The following is a 27,407-nucleotide window of genomic DNA, read 5'->3' on the forward strand; positions in this document are numbered from 1 at the left end:
CAGGCGTTTGTATCAAACAAACCTCTCCAAGCCTCTCATGACAACATCTGCTAAAACATCTGGCTCATTAAGTCTCCTGTGAAATCTGAATGGCAGTTCATTGCAGCAATAACATTTCCTAAACAAAAGCTTTTAATTCAGTTCTGCCATTTTAAGGCACGCTATCTTTTGTACTTTCTGATCTAATATACATGACAGCAAACTACCACTCCAGCATTTCTGAATTATACTTCATTCTGCGCTAAGACCAATAGTCAATTGTTGTCTTCATTAAACAGCTCTTTTTAATTATGCTAATATAAAATGAGTAATAGTTACCAAAAACAATTGAGGTAAAGATTCAAGTACTGCTGCTGTTTACTGAACATATTTATTGAGTGCATGTAAGGTACATTGCTCAGCAAGCATCATTGGGTCTTGTAAAGAGACATTCTGAAATTGCACATAGACTAAACAACGACAAATGCGGAAAAAAACAAAAAACACCATCACCACATCACAATAGCAAAACAAAGACATAGAGAAACTATACTGTAGAATTATTTATTATTAGTTCATGATAGTTAATGCATACCTAATGCAGTTTTATAAATATTGTTTAGGAATTAAACCATAGTGTAACGTGTTACCAAGCATATTTAAGCTCTCTGTACAAAAACAAAATAGGCATTCCTCAGATTCAACATACCAAAGCAACATACATACTTTGGGCAGTACTTTCCTGTTTATCTTTTGTGTAAAACAAATAGAGAGTCAAACAATAATAAGCGCCATTGTGCATTAAGATAAATAATCTATTCCTTTGGAGTCAGGTAAACTTAAGTTGCCAAGTTGACGAGTTTAACTCTGCAATGCTCAAATTGTGCGCATTGTGTGCATCATATATGTGTACAGGCCTTCCATATGGATGGGTTTTGACTTGTCAGAATGGAAAGTGTCCAAATCATTAGAAGTCAAAGCAAAGCATCCTCTGCATTGTAGTTTTGAGAAACAGCTCTCTGGTCAGTCTGAGGTCAACGCAAAACCTCCAGTCTTGTCAGGCTCAAGGAAATAGGATATATTTCCATTTGACAGGCCCGAGGAATAGAATACAGTACTCTGTAAAAAATAAAAGGGTGCGTAGAAGTCCTTCCCACAGTGTTCTGGAGGGCTCTCCATCGCTGCATTGTAGTAGTCTACAATGAAGATCATCAAATCATCAAAGACAAATCAAATAGAATAGCTTCATATCAAACGAAGCCCATAAGATCAAAGATATATTAGAGCAAGGATATTTTCCGAAATATGAGAGAAACTGATTTTTTGTACTGGGAAATATGCCTCTTTTTTCGATGTGAGTCATGTTCGCAAGGATTCTGATGGCTACTATTGCAGTTGTTTGAAGGAAATGACTCTCATCATAGTGAGTCTCTTGGGAGAGGGGGAGATGAAAATTATCACATTTTTCTCTTGGTTTTAGCCCTACTTTGAAATTTGATAAGTTTGACAGATGATCAAAGAAATAAATATACAAAAAAATAACCCAGTTCACAGTGATAATAGTTTGAGAAAACCGGTGAACTGGGAATTGTTTTTCCCTCTTTAAAGTCATCCAGGATTGAAACAAATCGACAGGTGAGGTGCTGGCAACTCCAACCCCACATTGGCCTCTTAATGTGGGGATACTCCTTGAGCCGTGACTTGCTTTTCTTCTCTTGCCCGCTCTGCTCTTCCTTTGCTCTCCCTCTTCTGATGGAGGAGGGAGATACCGGCCGTCTTGGCTTGCTCTGCTCTTGTCTTGCCCCAGACAGTCGTCTTTCCCTGTAACGGCAGCAGAACAACCAGTTAAACTATGTGGAGCTGATTTGGCAGATAAACATGCTCTTAGTCTGTCGTTCGTGCTAACCCAGACCGCTCTCCCATATGGTCAGGTTTTGAACAGAAGGGAGAAAGAACATTATGTGACTGTGCAAACTCTTTGCTCTTTGTGGAATTGATTAAGCAGTGCACTGGGGCCAAAACTCCTGCTTTATCTAGCTTTCATTTTCCTATATTTCCTATTACGGTAGTGCTCGATTACTAGAATGCACTGCCTACAGGGTGTGATCCATAAAAATGGTGGTTTATAGATTCTGGCCTCCAATACAGCGAATTAAGGTATCATTTGCTTCACTTTAAACTTGCTTCAGTATTTTAGAGATCTGGCACTGCAATGGCATTTCCCAATCTGCAAACTGTTGGAGAACAATGGCATTGAATGATTTATAAAACATCTGAATTACAAAGAGTGAAAATGTCCTATTTTTAATCAATTATGCATCAAATGCATTATTTTTGTTCCCCAGAGTCAATTAGACGATGTTTGTAGTTGTCTCAGGAGGTTTTCTTTAGATTACTAACCTTATAATGAAACAAAACGAAATTTAAATAAAAAACCCAAATAGTTCTTAAGCATAATTATGAGAGCACTCCAGTTCTTCGGTGACCATATTGCCCCCACACAAGTCGCAACCCACCATATTGAGTCCAGTCCCACAGCTTTGTTTGCATATAAACCTGAGAATAGTGTGGATTCAAACACCTACGTGTTGCGATTTCGGGCTTGTCCCATTGCCCAGGAAGGTGCTGACACACACAGCAGCTGGTGTGTGCTGTGTCTTGTCATGACCTGAGTCAAAATCTACCATAACCCTTGAAGCTATCAGGAGGTGAGATATAGGCCTGTGCTTTAAATAACACAGTAATAATAGAACGATCTATTCAGCTGCTTCAAAGATTTGTTGACCTAGTGAACTGAGAACCGGTTGCCTCTGTGTATTTGTGTAAGCACTGCTAACTCAAATACTTGACTGTTTAGTCTTGAAGGTCATTTCAGGAGTATAATATTAAACATTAAACTTCATTTCATTTTTCCCATGAACCTAAACTGAATATTTATTTTAACACTGAAACATAGCTATTTTTTTGGGGAGATTGCATCCACATATACCTTATTATACAATAGTTAGTTCTGGTCCTCAAATTTGATTGGCAGAGTGAAAGGCTCTTTTTCCAGGTTACATCAATGTAGACCGTGGTCAGGTTAGATGCCATAATGAATTTAACATGGATGAAAACAAGGCTGTGTGGGATAGATGTACAGTCTTTACAATGGCAATTTTTGTCTGAAAGTCTACGGAAAGACGTTGCGTCAGCTGAACAATCAATATGCTGTTCAACAACAGTACAATCCATTGAACGCACAGTAATTATTTTCCTCACAGCCTTGTTTTCATTCCTGTCAAAAATGATCAGTTTTGGCCTCAAGTGACTTTATGAGTAAGTCCTTGAATCTCATTCAACAGAACCTGTTTGATTAACAACACTGATTCATGAATGAGTGTGATATTGATTCATTCCATTTACAGATTAGTTCAAAAACTGATTCGTTCAGGAACGAAACAAGTGACTTGCTTGATGAGTGAGTCATTGAATCATTTACTTAACCAATTTGTTAAAACACTAATTTATTCACAAAGGAAACACAATTGTTCCCTTTCGTTCAGTCACTACGACGTAACGTTAGTGACTAACGAATGGGGGTTTCGCTTAGAAGCCTATCAACTTCGAGTTTAGAGAAAACGCCCAATGGCGTGCCAATGCCATGGGGCATGTGGAATTTGCATACGTAACTCCGCCTCACCGCGTGAGTATATAAGGAAGTACGTGGCAATATCGCATTATGTTCTGCTTTCGGAGCCAAGAGTACCTACCTCTTCACTCCTACAGCCTTCTGAGACTCTGTCAGCTTCTTCGAGACGAGCAGCTTTCCAGTCTGTGTTGGTGTGACGGCGCGTTCCAGTGATCGCATACTTCCTGCCTGCTGATCTGCGCAGTGGTCCGTTTGACAGCTGGTGTGTGTTTCCCTGGGCGCTTCGGCATCGACTGCGAGGCTTTCCTCTCACAAAAAGAGCTTGCGCGTGGCACGTCTTTTTCAAGACGGCTCGCCCGTGCACTTCCGGGTGCGATCGATTTTCCGCTGCTGTCTGTGGACGCATTCACTGCTCGAGCGTGTTTGGGCTTCAGCACGTTCGGGCAGTGTTTGCGGATGTGTCACGTTTCCATTGCGGGGGCGTGACCATCGCGATGTCGTGGTCGAGACTCAATGATCTCCGTGAGGAGAGAGAGTCCCCTCTGCCACACCCCAATCTACCGTCCCCGAGTGAGATGGTACTTTGGCTGGTGGCCAGGGTGACCTGAGGGCGGTGCTGTGGTATTAAGAACCCCGACGTTCATTCCTCGGGCCACGCCCCCCTCTTATACATCGCTTCCGTGAGTGTTGGATTGAATCTACGGCCCGTCTCTGACGCCCCGTTCGTTCGGTTCACGCTCCGGATAGCAGTGAGATGTCGATCGCCGCATCCCAAGGTGGGCTGGAGTCCTTTGGGGATGACGATTAGGTTGTGCTCCGCCTCCGGGTGTGTTAGCACTGCCTGATCTGACCTAAAGTTGACAGCCATGTTATCTCGGGCAGCCGCGGGTCTCGCGCTGGTGTGGAACTCCGCCCAGTCGCGGGTGCTCGTGGTTGCGCGATTGGTTTTTGGGGGCGGCACCCGACAGCTGTTGGGCCCCGCCCCCAATGCCTTTCGCTCCCGAGGTGCATGAGGAGATCACGCGGTCCCGGAAGTCCCCGTGCTTCCCGTGACAGTTTGGTGGCCTCCTCCGCCTTCTCTGCCCTTGATGGGGCCGCGGCCTTGGGTACACTGGGGCCCCCTTCCCCCCACTGTTGAACTCTCTGTTGCGCACTACGGTGTCCACAGAGGGCTTTGACGTGGCGTGGTGTGGCTGTCCTAAGCACCCCCCCCAAAGCCTGTGGGCTCGTCTACTTCGGTGGCGTGGTCCCGCAGAGCTACGGGCAGGCCGCCGCCCCTTTGCACATGCACAAGGGTGGAGCCGACCCAGGGCTCTTCATTGAGCTGCGTGCCGCAACTGACCCCGCCCCCGGGCGGTGAAGGTGGCCACACGCTCCCTGGGTCGGGCGATGTCCACAGCTGTGGTCCGGGAGAACACCGGGCCTTACCTGGTGATGTGGAGGACGTTGAGCGGGCCCGCCTCCTCAACTCACCCATATCCCAGGCTGGCCTCTTCGGCGGCGCGGCTGAGAACTGCGCCCAACAGTTCTCGGCCGCCCCAGAGCAGACTGAGGCTGTAACACGTACTGCCCCGGCGGCCAGCTGCTGCACCAGCCGCCGGCCCAGTCGCCTCAGTCCGCTCGCCGCCGAGGGCGCCCTCCCTCTTCCCGCCCGGCCCCAGCAGCAGCCTTCACCTGGGCCGCGCCGTGGAGGTGGTTGAGGATGTCGCCCAGTCCGCTCCCCAGACTGGTTAAACGCCAGGATGGAGGTGGACAACTCAGAGATGGGTTCCAGTTCTTCCCAGGGGATGGTAGCAGGGCCTCTCCTTCCCCCGGTGGAGGGCCGGGGGAAAATCCTTCCGCTGCTGGCCCCCGGGCTAGCAGCGCTTGGGAAGAACTCATGTTCCTGTCTCTGAGCACCCAGAGACCGGTGATGACAGTGCGCGCCACCCTCGGGTCTCGCCACTCGCATCCCTCTCTGTCGCCAGCCCCCTGGCAGAGCAGACCCCAGTGGAACGCGAGTCCTTCCCTGGTCTCCTCTGTCAGGGCGCAGCCGTTAACCGTGCTCCGACCCCGGGACGCCCAACAGCCTCCCTTGTCCGCGCCGGTAACGCTGCCTCGCTGCCCCACCCAGGGTACGTCTGTCGTCCGTATGACCCAGTTGGTGCAGTCTCTGGAAGCCTGGCTTCAGCTTCCGGGGCTGTCCCGCTGGGTTGCCCGGACCGTCAGGCTCGGCTACGCGATTCAGTTCGCGCAGGCTCCTCCCCGTTACTGGGGAGTCCGCTATACCGTGACCGGGGCCCATGCCCCCGTCATGCGTGCGGAGATTGCCACTCTACTGGCGAAGGGTGCGATCGAGCCTGTCCCTCCAGCCGAAATGAGGTCGGGGTTCTACAGCCCCTACTTCATTGTACCCAAGAAAACCGGTGGGTTACGACCAATCCTGGACCTTCGCATCTTGAACCGATCCCTTCACCGGCTTCCGTTCAAGATGTTGACTGCGAAACGCCTTTTCGAATGCGTTCGTCCGTACGATTGGTTTGCAGCGATCGACCTGAAGGACGCCTACTTCCATGTCTCCATCCTTCCTCGACACAGACCGTTCCTACGGTTTGCTTTCGAGGGGCGGGCATACCAGTACGCGGTTCTCCCATTCGGGTTATCTCTGTCCCCTCGCGTCTTCACGAAGATCGCCGAGGCAGCCCTTGCGCCCCTTCGGCAGCACGGGGTCCGCATCCTGAACTACCTCGACGACTGGCTTATACTAGGCCACTCTCGAGAGCAGGTTTGCGGACACAGAGATCTGGTTCTCCACCACTTAGCCCGTCTGGGCCTTCGGGTCAACTGGGAGAAGAGCAAACTTTGCCCCGTGCAGAGGATCTCTTTTCTCGGTATGGAGATCGACTCGGTCGCCATGTACGCGCAGCTTTCGAGAAAGCGAGCGCGCGCAGTCTCTGCTGACTTGCCTCCGACAAATCGAGAGCAAGAGTGCGGTTCCACTGAAACTATTTCAGAGGCTCCTGGGGCATATGGCATCTGCAGCCGCGGTAACGCCGCTCGGATTGCTTCATATGAGACCGCTTCAGCACTGGCTTCGCGATCGAGTCCCGAGATGGGCATGGCAGTCTGGCACGCTCCGGGTCCAAGTGACTCGGGCCTGCTTACAGACACTCACCCCGTGGTCGAACCTCAGCTTTCTACGGGCCGGTGTGCCCTTAGAACGAGTTTCCAGGCATGTTGTCGTATCGACGGATGCCTCTGCCACGGGCTGGGGTGCCATGTGCAATGGACAAGCAGCCGCGGGCTCCTGGACAGGACCCCAGCGCCTCCTGCATGTCAATTGCCTCGAGTTGCTGGCAGTACGGTTCGCCCTGCACCGCTTCCGAGCGTTGCTGAAGGGTCAACATGTGCTTGTCCGGACAGACAACACGGCCGTAGTAGCGTACATCAACCACCAGGGCGGTCTACGCTCCCGCCGCATGTCTCAACTCGCCCGCCATCTCGTCTTATGGAGTCAGAAGCGCCTGAGGTCCCTTCGTGCTGTCCATATTCCGGGAGTCCTGAACCACGCAGCTGACGAGCTCTCGCGGTTTCAGCCTCTCCCGGGAGAATGGAGACTCCATCCCCGGACGGTTCAGCTGATTTGGGAACAGTTCGGCGACGCACAGGTAGACCTGTTTGCCTCCCACGACTCTTCCCACTGCAGCCTGTATTATTCCCTGACCGAGGGCACGCTCGGCACGGATGCACTGGCGCACAGCTGGCCGCGGGGCCTACGCAAATATGCGTTTCCCCCAGTGAGCCTACTCGCACAGCTTCTGTGCAAGATCAGGGAGGACAAGGAGCAGGTCCTTTTGGTCGCCCCGTACTGGCACGGCCGGACCTGGTTCCCCGAACTCATTCTCCTTGCGACAGCCCCTCCCTGGCCTATTCCTCTGAGACCGGACCTCCTTACTCAGAGACGGGGCACCCATTGGCACCCGCGTCCCGACCTTTGGAACCTCCACGTGTGGCTCCTAGACGGGACCCGGCAGGTTTGAGTGGCCTACCACCTACGGTGGTCGCCACCATCACTTCCGCTAGGGCAGAGTCCACTCGGCATGCCTATGCGTTGAAGTGGAACCTCTTCGTCACCTGGTGCTCTTCCCGCCAAGAAGACCCCTGGAAATGTCCGATCGGGTCCGTGCTTGAGTTTCTCCAAGAGGGGCTGGAGCGAAGGCTGTCTCCCTCCACCCTCAAGGTATATGTGGCCGCAATATCTGCCCACCACGATCTCTTGGAGAACAAAAAGGTAAGTCAGCACGACCTGGTCATCAGGTTCCTGAGGGGAGCTAGGAGACTGAATCCTCCTCGCTCTCCTCTCGTACCCTCTTGGGACCTCGCAGTAGTGTTAACTGCTCTGCAGAGACCTCCCTTTGAGCCTTTGCGGTCGGTCGATATTAAGTTTCTGTCTATGAAGACGGCTCTGCTGACCGCACTGGCCTCAGTCAAGAGGGTCGGGGACCTGCAGGCATTTTCGGTTGACGAAGCGTGCCTGGAGTTCGGGCCGGCTAACTCTCACGTGATCCTGAGACCCCGGCCTGGATATGTGCCCAAGGTTCCCACCACTCCGTTCAAGGACCAGGTGGTGAACCTGCAAGCGCTGCCTTTGGAGGAGGCAGACCCAGCCTTGGCATTGCTCTGTCCAGTACGCGCTCTCCGCGCCTACGTAGACATGACGCAGTGTTTCAGGACCTCAGACCAGCTCTTTGTCTGTTATGGTGGAGAGCGGAAGGGAAGTGCTCTCTCAAAGCAAAGGCTGTCTCACTGGATAGTGGACACCATTGCTTTGGCTTACCAGCAGCAAGGCCGACCATGTCCCCTTGGTGTGAGGGCACACTCCACCCGGAGTGTGGCCTCCTCTTGGGCTCTAGCGCATGGCGCCTCGCTAGCAGACATCTGCAGAGCTGCAGGCTGGGCGACACCCAACACATTCGCCAGATTCTACTATCTCCGAGTGGAGCCAGTGTCCGACTATGTACTCGCCCCCCCGAGGGGCCGGTGATGGGCCAGGCTCAGGTGTCTTCGCTTGCTCGCCACTCCACTCCACGGACTGGATACGTGCGATATTTTCCTCAGGTGAGCTCCCCGAGAGCCCTGAGCTCCTCCAGCACTGTCGACGCCGACATCAGTTCAGTCTGCCCTTTCGAGCCCAGACCCTCATGTCCGGCCAGGTGCCCCATGTGCATGGTTCCCTCCGGCGACCCCCACATGTGTATTTCACCGTAAGTCTCCGCAGTGAGCGGGTTTCTTCCCTTGGCGTGTCCCCGCCACCCCTAGGGTTAAAAATCCACCTTCGGCTGGTACCCTAGAGATCTTCCATATGCAACCCTCAGCGGGTCATATGTGTCTCTTAAGTCCTCCCCACGGGTAGGCATTTTTGGCATTCCCTCACTGGGATATGCTTCCCAGTGTACCTTGGTATTCCTGTGTTAAGTGGGAGTCCTTCGTCCGTACTAGTCTTACGACAGGGTACTCACACTTACGCAGGGCACTGGAAGACAGCTGAGTGGCGGGATTATATTGGGACCCCCATTCGTTAGTCACTAACGTTACGTCGTAGTGACTGAACGAAAGGGAACGTCTCGGTTACGGATGTAACCCTCGTTCCCTGAGGAGGGAACGGAGACGTAACGTCCCCTTGCCACATCAGTTGTGCTACCTGGAACGCAGGAGTTCAGTCTTGGCTCCTCAAGCAGGTAACATAATGCGATATTGCCACGTACTTCCTTATATACTCACGCGGTGAGGCGGAGTTACGTATGCAAATTCCGCATGCCCCATGGCATTGGCACGCCATTGGGCTTTTTCTCTAAACTCGAAGTTGATAGGCTTCTAAGCGAAACCCCCATTCGTTAGTCACTAACGTTACGTCTCCGTTCCCTCCTCAGGGAACGAGGGTTACATCCGTAACCGAGACGATTCTGCTTTTGCTGAATTTGGAATTATTTTCCATCACAGAGTGAAACTACGTAAGTGTCTAAATGTCATTTTTTATCATTAACTTCTTGTTTATTGAACTGTTGTATTATAAAAACAGTATAACACTCTTGCGTATGACTATTACTTAAATAAAAACACCTAAATGAAATGAAGATGGCAATACAGCAGAAATAACATAAATCTTAAAACTTACAGGTAGGACTAAGTGAAGTAAATGATTCTAACCCTAAATCAGAGGGGTTTGTGGCTATATGTGCAGCTTTCAGGGGCCTTTTAGGCTATTAAGCTGGGCAATAAGAGAATCATTAAGGTCCTCATTATCACAGTGGGATTTAAGCAAGGTGACATCTGCCGGACAGACCAGCTGCGCGCAGCCCTACCGATCACAGATTAGCAGACAGATTGTTTACACTGCAATCGATCTCCCACTGTTTGAATTCCATTAGTTGTGCAATGGGCTTCCCAACAACCTCTGAAATCCTACCAACCAAAATCATGTCATGTCCAAAAATGTCTTTCCTAAATGTTTTCCTCTTAACACCCACGATAAACTGCATATCTGCCACTAACCATTTTGTGTGTATTCATTCAGCAGACACATTCTCCGTTAGATTTTCAAAAATAGACTTCTCTCCTGATGTGTGCAATAAGAGATTTTTCTCCAGAAAAGGCAAGAACAGGAAGACGACATCATTATGCCAACGGTCATTAGATATGAGCCCAAAATAAATGAAGCTTGTGCTCATTATAAACAGAATGACTTTGCATCAGGGCCAGAAGATCAGGGGCTGAGCAGCCAGGCAGAGCAGCCCACAATCTCCTTACTGTGATTACTAGGAAATAGAGAAGAAATGTCATCACTGGGTGAAAGAAAGAGGGGGAAATCCAATAAATTAGATTTAGTCAGGCACCAAGCATCACATGGCATGTAAGCACCTACAGCAGCATTCTATGAGTGATGCCGTGAATTCTACATTTAGTACATTCTGGTCTGACAAAATTGAACCCCTTTAGGGCGGTTGTAATTTTGTATGGCCCTTTCACACTACTTTAAGTCAATCCAATCACTAGTGAAAATACAATACAGAAAGAAAATGTGGAAAAAGCTTTTGACAATCTCCATTTCCAGGAACACAGCTGACGCACCACTCTGCTAGTCTGTTCTTGGGCTTTGGTTAATGCGGTGATTACTGTTTAGGAGTCCTTCCAATTGGCATGCATTTTCATGAATAGAACTCACTCTAAGCTTTCGTTGAGTTCAAAACTTATGTTTGTATACTATATTTTATACACCAATAAGCTTAGCACCCTTTGTTTGCTCACTTAATATGCCTAATTATTTATCATTTTGGTTGTTTACCATTTAAAACTTGAATTTGAATTTAACAAAGATGTGTTTTTTAAATTAATTTATATATATATATATATATATATATATTTTTTTTTTTTTTTACTAGTCGAAAACTTGTAATTCCGGCATTGGTGCACTGATTGACCGGCCAGGTATCAGAAGCAGACGATTTTTCACATGATCGATTTTCCACATGATCCACATGCAACTTAACCCTCATCCATCCCTCACACTCTGTAACAAATCATTTCCTAGTGGGTCAAAATGACCCGAAGCCGTAAAATTATACTTTTTTTTTGTCCCGAAAGCTTATATCATTTCATTTTTATAATATTTTTTTTAAATTTTTTATTAACTGTTAAATTATTAGATTTTTATCAATAAATAATATAATTGAAGCACATTATTCACATTCAACTTATTATAACTCAACATTTAATGCATAACCCTGTTAATTCAGCTCAGAATATCTCACATTGGGTGTCTCTGCCGACCTCTTGTGGAAAAAAAAATGATATAATGATATTTCATGACTCTTGCCCCTAGATGGCGTTATAGCTCTATAAGGAGCAAATGAGCTGTTCTGCTGGGTCCTAAAGTCAGTTCTTGAGGTATCTCTTCAGTATGCATTCAGATACACAAGTAGACATTATAAAATACATTTTTGGTGAAGTTAAGTTATGAATTTTTTTAGATTGTTCAATGTATTCTGAAGCATTCCATTCATTGTGTGTGTATGTGTGTGTGTGTGTGTGTGTGTGTGTGTGTGTGTGTGTGTGTGTGTGTGTGTGTGTGTGTGTGTGTGTGTGTGTGTGTATTCGTGGCTCAAGTGCGACAAAAGTCCCAAGGTCTTGGACAAAAATGTATTTTGGGTCAAAATGACCCAAGGAATGGAACATGCCTTTCCTATATGGACAGCCCCCCTGGCCAGCTGGCATAGTACCTTGCTTCAAAGCGCAATGGAAATAAGATATCCTTCTTATGGTCTAGATCATAGATCCCACTCTTTAGGGGTTTGAATGCACTACATTTGTACTTCTCATCAAAAAGTTGTGTATATAAATAAATTAAATAAATGTTTAAATGTAAATTCAAATGAGATGTAGCCTCCAGTCATATCAGTAGCATAATAAAAGCGGTTTTATTTTACATGCAAAAGGATTTAAAAACAGCTAGAATGTCAAGACAACCTTTCATTACCATTGTTTGACTTCAAAGTTATCTATTTTCAAATGACCCAGAATGCTCTGCACTTGTTTTTGTTATCTGTCCTCCCTGTTCTTCTCTGTGCTTTGTACTTATTTGTACACATTTATAGGTGACAAAATGTTTTACTTCTATTTCAACACCAGCCCGATATAAAAGTGTTTAACTGCCACCTTGATTAATTCACCAACAAGAATGAAAGCACTGGCTGATTATAAAAAATATGAAATGGTGAGAAAATATATGTTTTGTGTAGAGTCTAAGATATTTTCGGTGGTGTTAGTCACCTAAGTGTTCTGCTTTTTCTCTTCTTGCCTGAAGGATAAGCCTGTTTGATTTACCTCTCATTTTTCTGTTGAGAATTTAAGGGAATTAAAATAGGAATCTGTGAAAAATATGGGGGAAATACATCAAAAGCAGGTATTGTTTGCGTGGTCTGTTTGATGGTCTAATGCATTGCACTAGTAAATTTATTCTGTTGTTTCTGATTAAATCAAGCTGTTGGAATATAGTGTTTGGCTGGCAGTGGAAAACCATAATACAGTGCATTATGGTGCGGTCTGTGGAATGACCTGAAATGCTTTGTAAATCAGTTTGATGCAGACAGCAAGAGGCAGACTAGAAACCGAGGGCAGGGCAACCAGCCAGAGAGCACATAAGCAGCATTCGAATGTCAACAGGTGCCGTGATTCTCTCTCTCTCTCTCTCTCTCTCTCTCTCTCTCTCTCTCTCTCTCTCTCTCTCTCTCTCTCTCTCTCTCTCTCTCTCTCTCTCTCTCTCTCTCTCTCATTCTCATTGTTCTTATCAGTTGTGCTCCATCTATCGCGCGCCGGGCACAGTAACCGTGGCCAGTACACCCCTGCAGCATGCCAGCTGAATAGCACAGTATTGCCAAAGCTTCCTCATCAGAGTGCTTTCATTTGCAGGTTAGCAGGGAGGAACTGTGTATAATGTGAAAGCCCATTAAACAGGATTTCTAAATCAAGTCCTTGTGTTATTTGTGAGAGGATTTGTATAGTATTATGATATGTGTTCCACATCCTCCTGATATAGTGATGGCATGTGGGTGAAGTGTTTGTATCACTTCACTTCGTCATGAAGCCTGGCTACTAGGATCACCTCCATCCCATTCTCATTTCCGTTAATCCGAGTGAGTTTCAACCCCTGTGCTTATCGGTGTACCACAGGGCACTTCTCCTGTACACAATCCTGTGTCTGAACAGAATGAGTTACTGAGTGATAATGTGTGTTGAGACCCCTGCAGGATTAGGGTGACCGTGTTTTTGGCAAGTAAGACATGTTCCTGGATCAACACAATTTGTAAGTCCTAATCCTATCCCTACTCCGAAACCTAACCCTACCCATAAGTTATCCCTAAAATCAGAGGGAAATGATAGGTGAATAACACAAATGTAGAAGCACCAAACCCTGGTTGTAAGCCTAAACTTGACATACTGGCAACTGTAAAATTGTCCCTCATCTGATTGGTTGATTGGAATGTTGTTCCAGGATCAAAGATGTTGATCCACAAACATGTACTTGGTGAAATCACATTCATCATAGAAGTAGATTGCTGGGTGACACTGTGTGATTCAATAGCTGAATCCGAAATCGCCCCCTATACCCTCAAATAGGGCATTATTTGAGGGGACAGCCATTTGTGGTGTCCGAAACCATAGTGGACGTTATTGAGTGCACTCATTCAATCCCACATTGCACCACGATAACGAGTGTAAAACTGACGTACACACAACGGCTGTCCTAATTCACTCACTCATTTTCATTCACTCAATAGTGAACTATTTTAGTGGACTAATGTAGGGAATAGTGAATGAGGGTTTAGGGGGTGATTTCGGATTCAGCCAATCACATTTTATTTTCCAGTTACCAGTGGTGGACAAAGTACAAGTAATTGAGTAAAAGTACAGATACCCTATTAAAATATTACTCCTGTACAAGTACTGTATAAGTACTCATTTTCAGTTTTACTTGTACTTCCTTTTTTAATGCACTTAAGTATTAAAGGTCCTGTTCTTCGTGATCCCATTTTTCAAACTTTAGTTAGTGTGTAATGTTGCTGTTAGAGCATTCATAATACCTGTAAAATTATAAAGCTCAAAGTTCAATGCCAAGTGAGATATTTTATTTAACAGAAGTTCCCTTTCAAAGCCTACAGCGAACGGCTGGTTAGTACTACATCCTGGTATTTCCTGCTTTAATTACGTCAGTAGAGCAGTATGTCGACTAACCTCCGCCCACAAGAACACGCGGAAAAGGGGGCGTGGTCTTGTTGCTCCCGCGTGGAGAATAGGAAGTGTTGCGTTCGGTTGCGTTCGTATAGTTTGTTTGTTGCCATGTCGTCGAGACGCTGTTATTTTCATCCCGGAGTCAAGTCACCTTTGTTTGGCTTTCCCAGGGACGCTGTACTTAGAGATCATTGAGCACATGCATCCCCGTTATGGTGAGAGGCGTGACCTTTCCGGTAACGTGCGCTCTGCGTGCCCTAAGCTGCTGTCGAATCACAACACGGGAACCGCTGGCACAATCAGAACTCGTTACGTATTTCTGAAGGAGGGACTTCATAGAACAGGGAAATCTTTCAAGCCGTTTTGAGGACAGTGAAAACAGCAGTATACAGATAAGTAAATTGTGTGAAAAATACTGTGTTTTTTTACACGCGAAATATGAACACATGTTATATTGCACACTGTAAACACAATCAAAGCTTCAAAAAAACACGAAAAACGGGACCTTTAAAATAAAAAGTACTGATCGATGAACCACATATTTATTCTAACCAGCACTGTAGTAGGCACTAATAATTGTGAATTTCAGTATCAACAAAATTAACAAGTTTCCAAATTGATATTTATATTCAGCAAGGACACATTAAAATTAGATTTGAAACATGTGAAATGATTTTAAATGGAAGAAGTATCATCTAAATCAACAATTTCTCGTGTTTGATTTGAAATAACATTCACTCATCACTTATTTCACCTTTCTTTAAAAATAAAATATGTTCCAGTATGTTTTATTATAAAATGTACATAAAATGTATTTATAATATAAAATAGATGCTTTTCAATGGCATTGACTGCTTTTGACTGCAAGGAAGTACCTTTTGGATGCATCTCATGAATGGACAATGTATAGTTCTGGATTGGGTGTCTCTGAAGTCCTGATGATGTTAGTTTACATCTGGCAAATCTGACATTTATTTTATTTTTTTCTCCGAATTGTGAGATATAAACTTGCAATTGCAAGTTATAATGTCAGAATTTTCTGACAGGAAAATGATGGATGCATCATGGATGCATCTCATGAATGGATAATGTAAAGTTCTCTAGTGAGTGTCTCTGAAGTCCAGATGATGGCTGGTTCAGTGTTTAATTTGGACAGCAGCTAAAGCAGCAGGTGAATGGGCAGAAGTGTGTGCACACCAGTGTCACTGTGTTTTCTGTGTAAGTAAACCCTGTAGTGAAGTCCCTGTCGCTGAGATCAGAGGAAGCTTTTTCTCCAGCTACTTCTTTGTTCTTTAAAGGAAAAGAGAAGAAGAAAAAGAAAAGCAGGGGAAAAAACTGAATTTTATGAATCTTAAAAAGATCTTTTGGAGAAGTGTTTGTGTTTTTCAAACTCCCTCATGTCTTGTACTGATGATGTGTGGAGGGTGAGGAAAAGTTCTCCACTCTATTTCAGATGGATGGTTCATATGGTACATCATGCATCAAACGAGTGAACCTGGGGCACTAATGTCTGATCCTTGTTACTTCCCCCTTGTGACTCATTCCCTCAATTATCTCCATCTGTAGTGCTGTACAGTTCACACACGCACCGACATGCTGACACTCAGATAAATTAGCGTGCACCTATACACAAAAACATGCACGATACACACGCTCCTCTGTGTGCAAAATTGGACAGCCATGATGTTGGAAGAAATGTAATATTTTTATTTATTTATTTTTGCTATTAAAGTGCTTCAACATTTCTGAACTAAGCTTGTTTCCATTACGGAATAAAACTCAATTCAAACTTTTTATCTCACAATACTGACTTTTTTTCCCCTCACTATTGCGAGTTTACATCTTGCAATTCTGACTTTTTCTGATAATTTCTCAGAATTGTGAGACTGAAACTTTCAATTGTAAATTATAATGTCATTTATATTTATATAAATATATTATATAAGTTTATATTTCACAATTATTTTTTTCTCTTGCAATTTCTGACTTTATATGCTTGAAATACAAGAGGTATTTCATTAATCTGCAGTGTTTTTAATATATGATGGACATCATCTTTAACAGACTTAAACATATTAAAGAAATGTTGAGGAAAAACGAATCACACCATCCAGTCAGGGATAGTCGGACGGTTAAGGATCATTGTGAGGTTGAAGTGACACTGGGGACACGTTGAGCACTCAATCACAACGGGACCCTTGAGCAAGGGTCTTCACCTCAGATTGCTCCAATGAGATCGCTGTGGCAATTAGTCTGCTGTAGGTTGCCATGTGAAAGGCAGGTCGCCAGTAACTGAGCACACAACATATTTGTCAATGATGATTTACTTTGAGTCCATGCCTGAGCAAAAATACCAGCTGACAGGGATAACCTTTAACTGCCCTATAACAGGGAAGTGCATCTTGATACAGAATTAGAGGTGCTTCATCAGTAATGTAGAGTATTTAATGTGCCTTTTCTGTTTATCATAACTGTGGTATTTGAAAGTATTTGAGAAGTGTTTAAAATCACAACAACAAAAATCAAAGAAATATTTTACATTAATTATTGTAATGCTTTGGGATCACTTTGCACTACTGTTCATTTACAACTGTCAGAACAGCTACATTTCCAACCTCATTTAAAAAGAACCTCAGGGCAGAATGTGTATAGACTCACTAAGCCCATTTAGGCTTAGCTGAGCAAGCAATTGAGCCAAAAGCAGTTTACCTGTGCTGGTAATTGCTATTTATGTGATTTGTACAAATTGTTTTGGTGAGGAAGTACCTGCTAAAAACATTAATCTGTCAGTTATCTCATAATATGGTGGGGTCCAAAAGTCTTCAAAATGATTTAAAACTAATAAGAAATATTTGTGATTTTTTTTTTTCAGATAGCAATCCAAAGTTTTACAATTCAAAATTTTTTCCATTTCAAATGTTTAATCAAATTGTTATAATGATAATGTTACATAACTTAAAATATGACAAAATATATATTTTTTTATCATTTATTTTTGTATTAAATTAGAAAAAACAAATCAAAACCTGAACCATTTTCTCTAGTATTAGACGTTTGAACCCCACTGTATAGTATGTATACTACCGTTCAAAAGTGTGGAATTAAAATAAAAAATAAAAAAATAATACTTTTATTCAGCAAGGATGCATTAAATTGAAGTGTAAATACATTTACAATGTTTCAAATAAATAGTGTTCTTTTGAACTTTCTGTTTGTGAAAGAATCCAGAAAAAAATGTCAAGGTCTCTACAAAAATATTAAGCACAACTATTATTAACATTGATGATAATAAAAAAATTATTTAGGAGCATATCAACATATTAGAATGATTTATAAATATGCATGTGACACAGAAGTCAATTATTTTAAATTGTTATAATATTTAAAAGTATTACTAGTTTTTACTACATTTCTGATCAAATAAAGTATAGAATCAATATATCAAATACAGCCTTTGAGAGCATAAGACACTTCTTTCAAACATCTTTCACAAATCTTACCGACCCCCAAAATATGAACAGAAATAGGTTCAGTTTGTTAGACACTTACATTGCCATAAATGGCACAATAATGGCACATAAATACACACTGGTGGAAATTTGGGGTGTTCCTTCTGTCTTCCTTCCTATGTGAATTCCTTAGTACTGAGAGCTGAAAATAGAGAATTAAACTTACATCCAAAATTTTTACACCCTTCTGGATCTGGGATAGTATAATTGTTTCTACTTAACTGCTGCATTTATGGATCTAACACTCTGGTGTATAGTAATTTTCTATTTACTTAATAGTTGTCTGCAGTTTCTTTCACATTCCTATTGTAGTTTATTCCATAATCTTATGTAGGCTACTTTCATTTAGTATTTGCTGCCTTAAAATAGTCATAGTTAGGTATCAAGCATGATTGCCTGTGCTGGCATTCTGTATAAATTACCTGACTCTCATCAAAATTCAAGGTTGAAGGATTCAGCTGAGCTCTCAGGGTCCCGTATTTGTATTTGTTCTGGTTCTGATTCCACCCAGCAGTTGCAGTAAAACTGGAAAAACACTGCAGCACACTTGCATTACTTACGTGCCACCCTTTAATAAGATAGAGGACTCCACATACTGAACCGTGCAAAACAAAGACAGGGTTCAGTAACACAAGTGGAAAATAATATATGACTGTATTTCAGAAAAAAGACCCTTGGGGAAACAGAACACACGAGGAGACCGAATCGAATAATTAAATACTGTTTGTCTTTTTTTCCAGGATCTACGATTGAAACACAAGTGGAAATAATTAAGATCTCCAAGCAGCTTTACAGATGTCCTTCTAATTGATCTCAGGTTGTTCACTACACAGTCACACACATGCTGCGGCGAAGAACATGTAATCGCTGTTTACTTTAGATGAAACAATAATGTCATCAAATGGTAATGTTCTCTGTGTCCTTTTAAACTAATGCATGCAATAAATTGCCATTGCTCTGAAAACTTTTTTTCCATTAGTGACTTTTCCGTGTCTGGGATGGGATGGGTGCTAATTGGAACACATGATCTTAAAGACCGCAGGTGATTTATACAGAGGTCAGGGCATTTAATGCTCTGAGGAGATAACGGATAGGAGGATAACTCCGTCATAAGCGGTTTCTGGCAAACAGCTTTGCACATTTAAATGTTTGCGAACTAACCTACATCAAACAAAATCTTAATTAGTTAAAGAGGAAAAATAAACTCTTATCAGTACCATTAAAATATTTCCAACCCAGGTTTATACTCACAACCCTAATGATTTATTCACACCACAGGTGCTCTGAATAAATACCAAGGATTCAGGAAATAACAGGCAGTATTGCAGCATTCATGGAAAGAGCACATCTGTGATTAACATTGCAGAATTGGCCTTTTTTTTTTGGCCAGTCCAAGTAAAGTTGGATAAGATAAACCATGTGTGAAACTTGATGATCTGGCTATAACTGATCATGCTTTTCATTCAACTTTTTACAGGATATATCACTTCAACATGTGAATGATGCCTCTTTTGTACAAGCCACTGCATTCTTCACCACTGAAAACATGTTAAAGGCCAGTAAAACAAGTGTGTCATTATGGTGTCATTACGACGAAAGCCGAAATGACTTTAAAGTAGGCAACTTGTTTATTTTTCTTTGAGCAATTGAGCAAACTCACTTTACATGGAAGCTCTTTTTTTAATCAACCTGTGGCTAGTCCAATGTAAATACATTTTCTGAAAGTCATTTCTGATTACTATAAAGGTTTAGGGTAGCATTTAGCACAAGGTTTTAAAAAGGACTTTACAAATTAAAAATTAAAAAACATTTTTTTACTCACCCTCATGTTGTTCAAAACCTGTATGACTTTCCTTCTTCTGCAGGACATAAGCATGTAGAAAAAAAAATAAAAAAATTCCCCTGAAACTGAAGAAATCCAAACAGCATTTGACACCACTAACTATCATTATGACAAAATCGTCTCGTATGAGTTGGCCGGCCCGAATTCTAGGCACGATTCGTTGCCCGAAAGTGCGTGCTGGTCCCCTACCCTCTTGATCGAGGCCAATGCCGTCAGGAGTACTGTCTTCATGGGAAGGATGTTTAGCTCTGCAGACTGTAAAGGCCCTGAAGTGCTCTGAGCACCAGGGCTAAGTCCCAAGAGGGTACAGAGGTTAAACAAGGAGGATTTGGTCTGCTTGCACCTCTGAGGAACCTGACGATTAAGTCGTGCTTCCCTAAGGACTTACCTTCTACTGCATTGTGATACGCCGCTATTGCTGCGACGTACTCTTTGAGGGTGGAGGGAGACAGCCTTTGCTCCTACCCATCTTGCAGGAAAGAAAGCGCTACATTAATCGAACACCTTCGGGGGTCTTCCCAGCGGGAAGAGCACCATTCAACGAACAGGTTCCACTTCAGAGCGTAGAGGTCCTTCCTCAGGGGGATCGGCCAGGGAGGGGCTGTCGCGAGGAGTGTGAGTTTGGAGAACCAGGTCCAGTTGGGCCAGTAGGGCGCAACTAGCAAGACCTGCTTCTTGTCCTCCCTGACCATATGCAGCAATTTGAGTGGCGTTACCAGTATGAGCCAGTCGTCGAGATAGTTGAGAATCCGAACGCCGCGTTCTCTGAGCAGAACAATGGCTGCCTCTGTGACTTTCGTGAAGACACGAGGCAACAGGGACAGCCTGAAAGGTCAAGACTTTGTACTGATATGCCCTCCCCTTGAACGCAAAGCGTAGGAACAGTCTGTGTCGAGGGAGAATGGAGACATGAAAGTACGCGTCCTCCAGGTCGATCGCTGCGAACCAATCTCGGGGACGGATGCATTCGAAAATGCGTTTCTGCGTTAACATTTTGAACGGGAGCTTGTGCAGGGCCCAATTCAGAATGTGCAAGTCCAAGATTGGCCTTAACCCACCCCCTTTCTTGGGTACAATGAAGTAGGGGCTGTAGAACCCCAACCTCATATCGGCTGGATGAACTGGCTTGACCGTGCCCTTAGCCAGCAGGACATCGATCTCTGACCGCAAGACATGGGCATCGCTGCTCCGCACTGTGGTGCAGAAGATGCCCCTGTACTTGGGAGGCCGGCGTGTGAACTGAATTGCGTAGCTGAGTCAGATGGTACGGATGAGCCAGCGAGACGGCCTGGGGAGACCTAACCAGGCCACCAGAGACCAAACAAGCGGGACCAACGGCACCACAGACGTACCCGGGGTAGCGAGGTGGTGTACTCAGACCCGACTCGGGAGGCCCGGAGGTGGCCCAGAGTGTTGCCTGAGTACTCCAGGGTGGGGCAGAGTGTGGGTGAGAAGGCCCGGGGGCATCCTCGGTGTCCACACTGCTGCCCCCTGGTGAAGGGGAGAGGGGAGGAAAGGAGTGGCAAGGCCCGGGGGCATCGCACACAGCCGTCCTGCCCCTCTCGGGGCCCAGAGAGGGAGGACACTGCTCTTTTATTGAGCATGTGGGTACCGCTGGACTCCGGAGGATGTTGTGTGTACCAGCCTTTTCAATGACATTCTCCCCCCGGTCCAGGGGGAGGAGGGGTCCTGACACCACCTCCCCAAGAGCAGCTCCTCTTCTCCCTGGGCTACCCGTGTCAGGGTGCCTTGCCCTTGCGCTTGCCTGCGGACCTCATCTCCAGAGTCATTTAGCTCGTCCCCCGATGCAGCTATCGAAATCATATCCTCAGTCGGAGCACCGAAAGTAATAGCTGGCCCCCCATGGGAAGGACCAGCAGGCTCTTCTGGAAGCTCTACCGGTGCAGCGGAGGGGGGAGGGGCCCAAGGAGCCTGTTGACCCAGCAGGAGTGTCCTCACAGTAACCCTCAAGGCCTGTTCACACCGGGACGATTTTCACGCGCGTTTATCGCCGACATTTAACGCCTCGTGACTAAACAATGGGCGCCAATGTGAGTGTTCACACCGACGCGTAAAACGCCAGGCGTAAAAGCGTCATTTAAAAAAAAACGCCTCTGGTTCGTTTTTTTATTTTGACGCGGCGCGTTAAAAACTGGCCGACCAATGAGATCAGCGCTTTTGTTCACGTGCCTGGAGCTGCTGAAGTGACAGTAAAACACAACTTGGTGGCGCTCAAGCACAAAATCGGTCTTGCCGAGCACACATTGATACGACGAAGAAGTAGTAAGTAGACAAAGAAGAAGATGGGCTGCTAATGCTGCTTGCCAGTTAGCAAAAAGTGTGTGAATGGTTTTGCCATAGACTTAATATATCTGTGGTTTTGGCAAGCACATAAATACTGTCTCTCCTCTTCTTCTGTGTGACAAGCGAGTGTCAGAAGCGTAAGTGCCGCAGCACCACCTTGTGTACCGGGAGCGCATCTACTGAATGTGCACGTTCACTCGGCGCATCGCCAGTGGAAATCGCTTGGGTGTGAACACTCAAGACGCGCCGAAAAAGTCACGAAAAACGCTGGCGATAAGCCCGTGCGATATTCGTCCCTGTGTGTACAGGCCTTCAGGTCTCCACCAAAGGCATTAGCCAAAGCAGCAGCCTTCTGCTTTGCAGTGGGAGGACCATTAGATCGGGGGATGCGCAATGGGACTCCACCCCGTCTGAGGTATTCGAGTCTAGACCATAATACTGCGATAGTCATATTCCCGCAGTGGGAACATGAGTCATCCATGAAAGCAGCCTCAGTTTGCTGAACGCCCAAACATATGAGACAGCGATCATGTCCGTCAACTGGGGACAGAAAACTACGGCATCCAGAAACAAAGAGTGTTGCTCTTTTAGAAAAGGAAAACCGCTCCGATCAGTGTCGAGGCACACAGGGTAATGGCCGCGGCTCATAGCAGTTCAGTGGCACTCAAAGAGGATAATGCCCAGCAAGCTGTGAGAACAGCTGTTTGTTTTCTTCTGCTCGTGACCACCGCTGTAAGGCACCGTAACACAGACACTGGAACTGGAGCTGCAGAACGATCCTCTTCACGAGACACAGGAAACACTCTTCATAGGAACACACACAGAAAGGTAATGTTCGGCTCCGAAGTTGAAAGCGATATGCAGTACTTCCACTTCCGTACTTATACCAGTGCTGTGGGGCGGATCGTGGAATGCGTGAACCGCATGTCTAAACACTCTAAGTAGATTGGTCTCTGAAAATAGATCCCAATTTGTGGAACCATTGAACTGAATGGGAACCATTGATACATTCTTCATAATATCTTATTTTATGTTCTGCAGAAGAAGGGAAGTCATACAGGTTTGGAACAACATGAGGGTGAGTAAAATATATATATATTTTAAATTTTTAATTTGTAAAGTCCTTTTTAAAACCTTGTGCTAAACCTTTATAGCCCTCAAAGCCTCCCAGTCTTGGTGTTAATATTTCCTTATTTCTTCACTTTTTAATTTTCCTTGTATAACACTGACTTTTCTGCCATGGTATGTGCGCACACTAAGACAAAACATTGAGTAGTCCTTGGACACACTCACACACACCCAGACGGTGAAGATACACATACAAACATTTTGCGCACACACGTCTTACTTGATTTTATATTAAAATACCATATATGGTACGGTATGATTTTAAGTAGCATGATTGGATGCTCAAAACATTCTGAAGAATCTTGTTCCCTTTCGAAAAGGATCCCATATATCCCAGAACGATGGAACAATGCTATATCGGAACGACGCTATGGGATATAACGTCAACGTGACAGGTGTCTGAAATCACTATTGAATCACGGTAATCCTATTCATAGTTTTCACGTGTCGTCACACGCTTATAGGAACGCCCACCTGGAGGGCAAAACAAGGCTCTCCTCCATTGCCCGCTAGTCATTTTTACCAGGTTTGTAGTCAGTATTAATGCGGTAAGACAGTGATATTAAAATACCAAATTCAATATACACCTTATTGATGTTACATACTTTGTACAGGAAAGCAGACGAACATTATTAGTGCAACACAAGGTTTCTCGTTAGGTGTTTTCCCCATCGAAACCCATTATAACGTGAAGAAAACGTTGCGTTCATATTCTTGCCTCGTCTCTCGCCTGTATATAGTATGTATCATCAAAAAGGTGTAAACTGAATTTGATCTTTTAATATCACTGTTTTAGTGCATTACGGCACTTTAAGGGTGGGTTGCACTAAGGATTATTTAGCCTGTCGTCAGTTCACTTCCGTCTGCTGCTTGATCAGCTCTATAACGGTTTTACTGCCTAATTAAATTATGTTTTATAAACAAGGTTCGGGAGAAGCACGTTCAGATAACTGACACAGGTGGAGAGCACTCAGCTAATCAACAATAGAGGTATATATATACAGGCAGCAGTCCTACCTCCGTTTGTTGACAGTTATCAGCAACCCTTCCACCACCCCTTCGCCACACCTTTTAACTCTAAAACCACTTACATATACGGGGGGTACTCTGGGTTCGGGCCTAATTCCGAGCTTGAAGCCCTCCCCCTGGACAGCATGCCAAATACGCATTAAATTACTCTCTATAAATTATATGTAAGTGCGAACTCGTGAATCTGTGTTTAAAATGAAGTGGTGCAACGACTCGATTTCAAATAAAACCCATATCAACAAATCCTTTAAACTTTGCTTAATTTAATCCTTATTGGTGCAACTCACCCTATAGTGTTTTTCACGTTAAGCGTTTTAAAAAAGTCCTGCTGTTTTCAGTGATTGAAATACTGCAGCAGGTGCTGTATATGGATCATAAGTGCCCAAAACGTGTATCTTGTTCACATATTTTTGTTTTAAGAAGGAAATTTGACAGGCTTGTGCTGCCGTTCTATGGAGTTCTATGGCGGTTTTGCCCTCCAAGGCTCCGCGTGGAGGTCACGTGACTGAAAACTATGGATTGACCGGCAACAGCCCATGATGTCATCAACGTGCGACCCGGAAGTATATAAGGGCGCCTTGCAAACACACATTCATCTTTTCGTCTTCAGGGACTGTTCTGTCTGAAGTGATTCGAGTTAAGGTAATACAAATTCATTATTTGATGCACACAAGCTTTGTTTTTACTGCCTGGGATCAAGAGCATGCACAGTCAGTTGGAGTTGTTTGTGTGTAAATGTGAGCATTTTTCAATCTGAGATCGCTCCGCTCTCGTCTGGCTCTCTTCTTTGGCATCTGGGACTGGTGATGCGGTCCCGCTCATGCCGAGCCTGAGCGCTGACGCGCATCATGGGTTTTCTCAGATGGAGCTCGCCGATCGCCGCGAGAGGGTGTATTCCTCTCAGACGATCTGGCTTATCAGCAAGTGCTCTTCGGGAATGGCTGGTGAGAGTGGTAAATAAATCCTGAATCTTCTCAGCCACCCTGACCATGTATGCTGAGCTGATCAATGTTATGGAATGCGCTGCAGGCAGGCTGCAGCTGTCATGTTGGTGCGTTAGAGGAGAGATCGCTCGTGATAGATTGTTGTGCTTTAATGGCAGGGCATACACGGCAGCAGGTCAGGCTGGTGCTGCTTTGCACACCATGGCGGCGTTTCAGGCATACCAGGCAGATCTGCTAAAGGATCTCAATCAGGGGTAGGTTTGTAACCCCTGATGCGGTGGTCGAACTGCGCGCACCACAGATCTAGCTCTCCTTGCCACCAATCAAAGCAGCTGCCGTGATCGGTTGATCAATGGCGGCGATGGTGGCCACAGAGAGACATCTTTGGTTGAACTCGGCTGATATCGTGAAGAAAGCCTTTTCCTTTCTCCTCAATTCGCTAGTTTCGCCTTTCAAACTTTTCCCCCGCCTCCGTTGGGGTGGTGGTGGGAAAGTTTGGAGAGGCGAAGGCGCGTTCGGCAGTGTTTAACCTGCGTACCGCTGCGATCAGGATCCGCGACCAGGCAGGCAGGAGGGCCTGGCCCATCACGGCCTGAGGGCTGGAGACAGGGCCAGAGTGCCAGTATCACTTCTCGTGCGCCCCCTCATAAAAGGAGTAGGTCGCAAAAGAGGCAGAAATCATAGAGGAAGAAGGATCCCTCATAATTTTCTTCATAAAGCGTTTCCCCAGGCGCTTCTTACATCAGGCCTGGGGCTGGGTGGAAGGATATTCGACGGCCTGCCATGACTTGATCAGTGAGAGCGCCCCTTTCAGGCATGCAAGGGTGGTAGAACACCGCGGCCATATGAGAACTGTGTGGTGAGTCTTCGCTCTACACGCCGCAGGTGAGAGTGGTCTATTTTGTGTGATAACACTAAAAGATGTATTTCTTACAGACCTTCGTTCCCTGTATAGAGTATGGGTTTTATGTCAACCGTTAGGAAGAAGGAAATTAACTGAAGGTTTCCCCTGTAGGTGGCTGAATACAGCGCCAGGTTTTTGGGCTGTGTGTGTGAGTATGTGTTGGCTTTCCCCTTTATGGGGCAGGTCACCGGTCATGTTGTGGATATGTATGTAAACTTAGGCTTCCTCTCATGGCGAGAGTTATGTTGAGGCCGCTGCTCATTTCCACTGGAATGTTAGCGGAGTACTAAGCGATAGAACGCCCTTCTGGGAGAATGGAGTGTTTGCTACTGCTTGGGGTTGTTTACTATGCGTCTTCGGTTCCCTTAGCCACCTCAGGTTAGAGTGGTTTGTCTCTAGAGTGTGCTTACCAGAGACTGATGCTGGAGCTTCAGTTGGGTAGGCTGGTTTAGTTGGCCTAGGCTGTTAGGGATGATGGAGGTGCGTTGCTGAGGCTCTGTCACTTCTGGCTGTTCACTATGCGAATTTGAGCTCATATACCATCCCTGTGTTGTCAGCCTCCTCTCATGTGAGAGTCGTTCAGTCAGAGCCCACCCTCTTTTCTCTGTCTGTGGGACATGCATAGCAGCTGCGACCAGGTAGCTAGCCTTAAGAGGCATCCTGTGGGCGGCCCCAGTTTGTGTGAATTGGAGTGATATGCTTCCCAAAGACTTTGGTTTTGTGAAGACTTGTTACCAGCTAGTAGACTCTACAAAGCCTTCCTGAGGATGAGTCTCCATCGGTGATGGGTATTTATTAGTCAGCCAATAGTCTAACTGACAGGGTTTCATAGCAGTAAGTTTAAACTTGCTACCATGTGGTAGGCCTCACCAGGCCTCCCTGGAGGCGAGTTCCAGAGTTGGATACTCGGGTAGCTAGCATGACTTGCTATCAAGTAGTAGGCCTCACCAGGCCTCTTTGAAGGCGCGAGCCGATGTGTGGCATCTGGACGGCTAGCCTGACTGGCTATCAGGTGGTAGGCCTCACCAGGCCTCCTTGAAGACGAGCCCCCAGGGTCTTTTTGGTTACTCTGACAATTTGCATAAATTGCTATCAGTTAGTAGGCCTCACTAGGCCTCGCTGGGGGGGGGGTGCTCTGAGTCTCAGTCACTTTGACAATTAGCATATGTTGCTAGCAGGTAGTAGGCCTCACCAGGCCTCCCTAGAAGGCTTGCTATCAGATAGAAGGCCTCGCTAGGCCTCTTTGAAGGTGAGCTCCCGAGGCAGGGTGCTCAGGCAGCTAGCATGACTTGTTATTGGGTGATAGGCCTCACAAGGCCTCTCTGAAGGCAAGTACCGATGTATGGCATCTGGACAACTAGCCTGGCTGGCT

At 45.4% G+C, this 27,407-nt stretch overlaps 1 protein-coding gene across 1 annotated transcript in view; it reads right to left on the bottom strand.

The window, feature by feature from the left end:
* Positions 1 to 352: 352 nt before the first annotated feature.
* uts2r (urotensin 2 receptor) overlaps positions 353 to 27,407 on the bottom strand; it is a 45,945-nt gene continuing 18,890 nt past the window's right edge. The window contains exon 4 of the mRNA XM_079846043.1: positions 353 to 1,800. The gene's annotated coding sequence lies outside the window, so the exon portion shown is untranslated. The remainder of the gene's footprint in view (positions 1,801 to 27,407) is intronic.

The sequence above is a fragment of the Gobio gobio genome, assembly GCF_949357685.1.
Source record: "Gobio gobio genome assembly, chromosome: 20".
Classification (NCBI taxonomy): Eukaryota; Metazoa; Chordata; class Actinopteri; order Cypriniformes; family Gobionidae; genus Gobio; species Gobio gobio.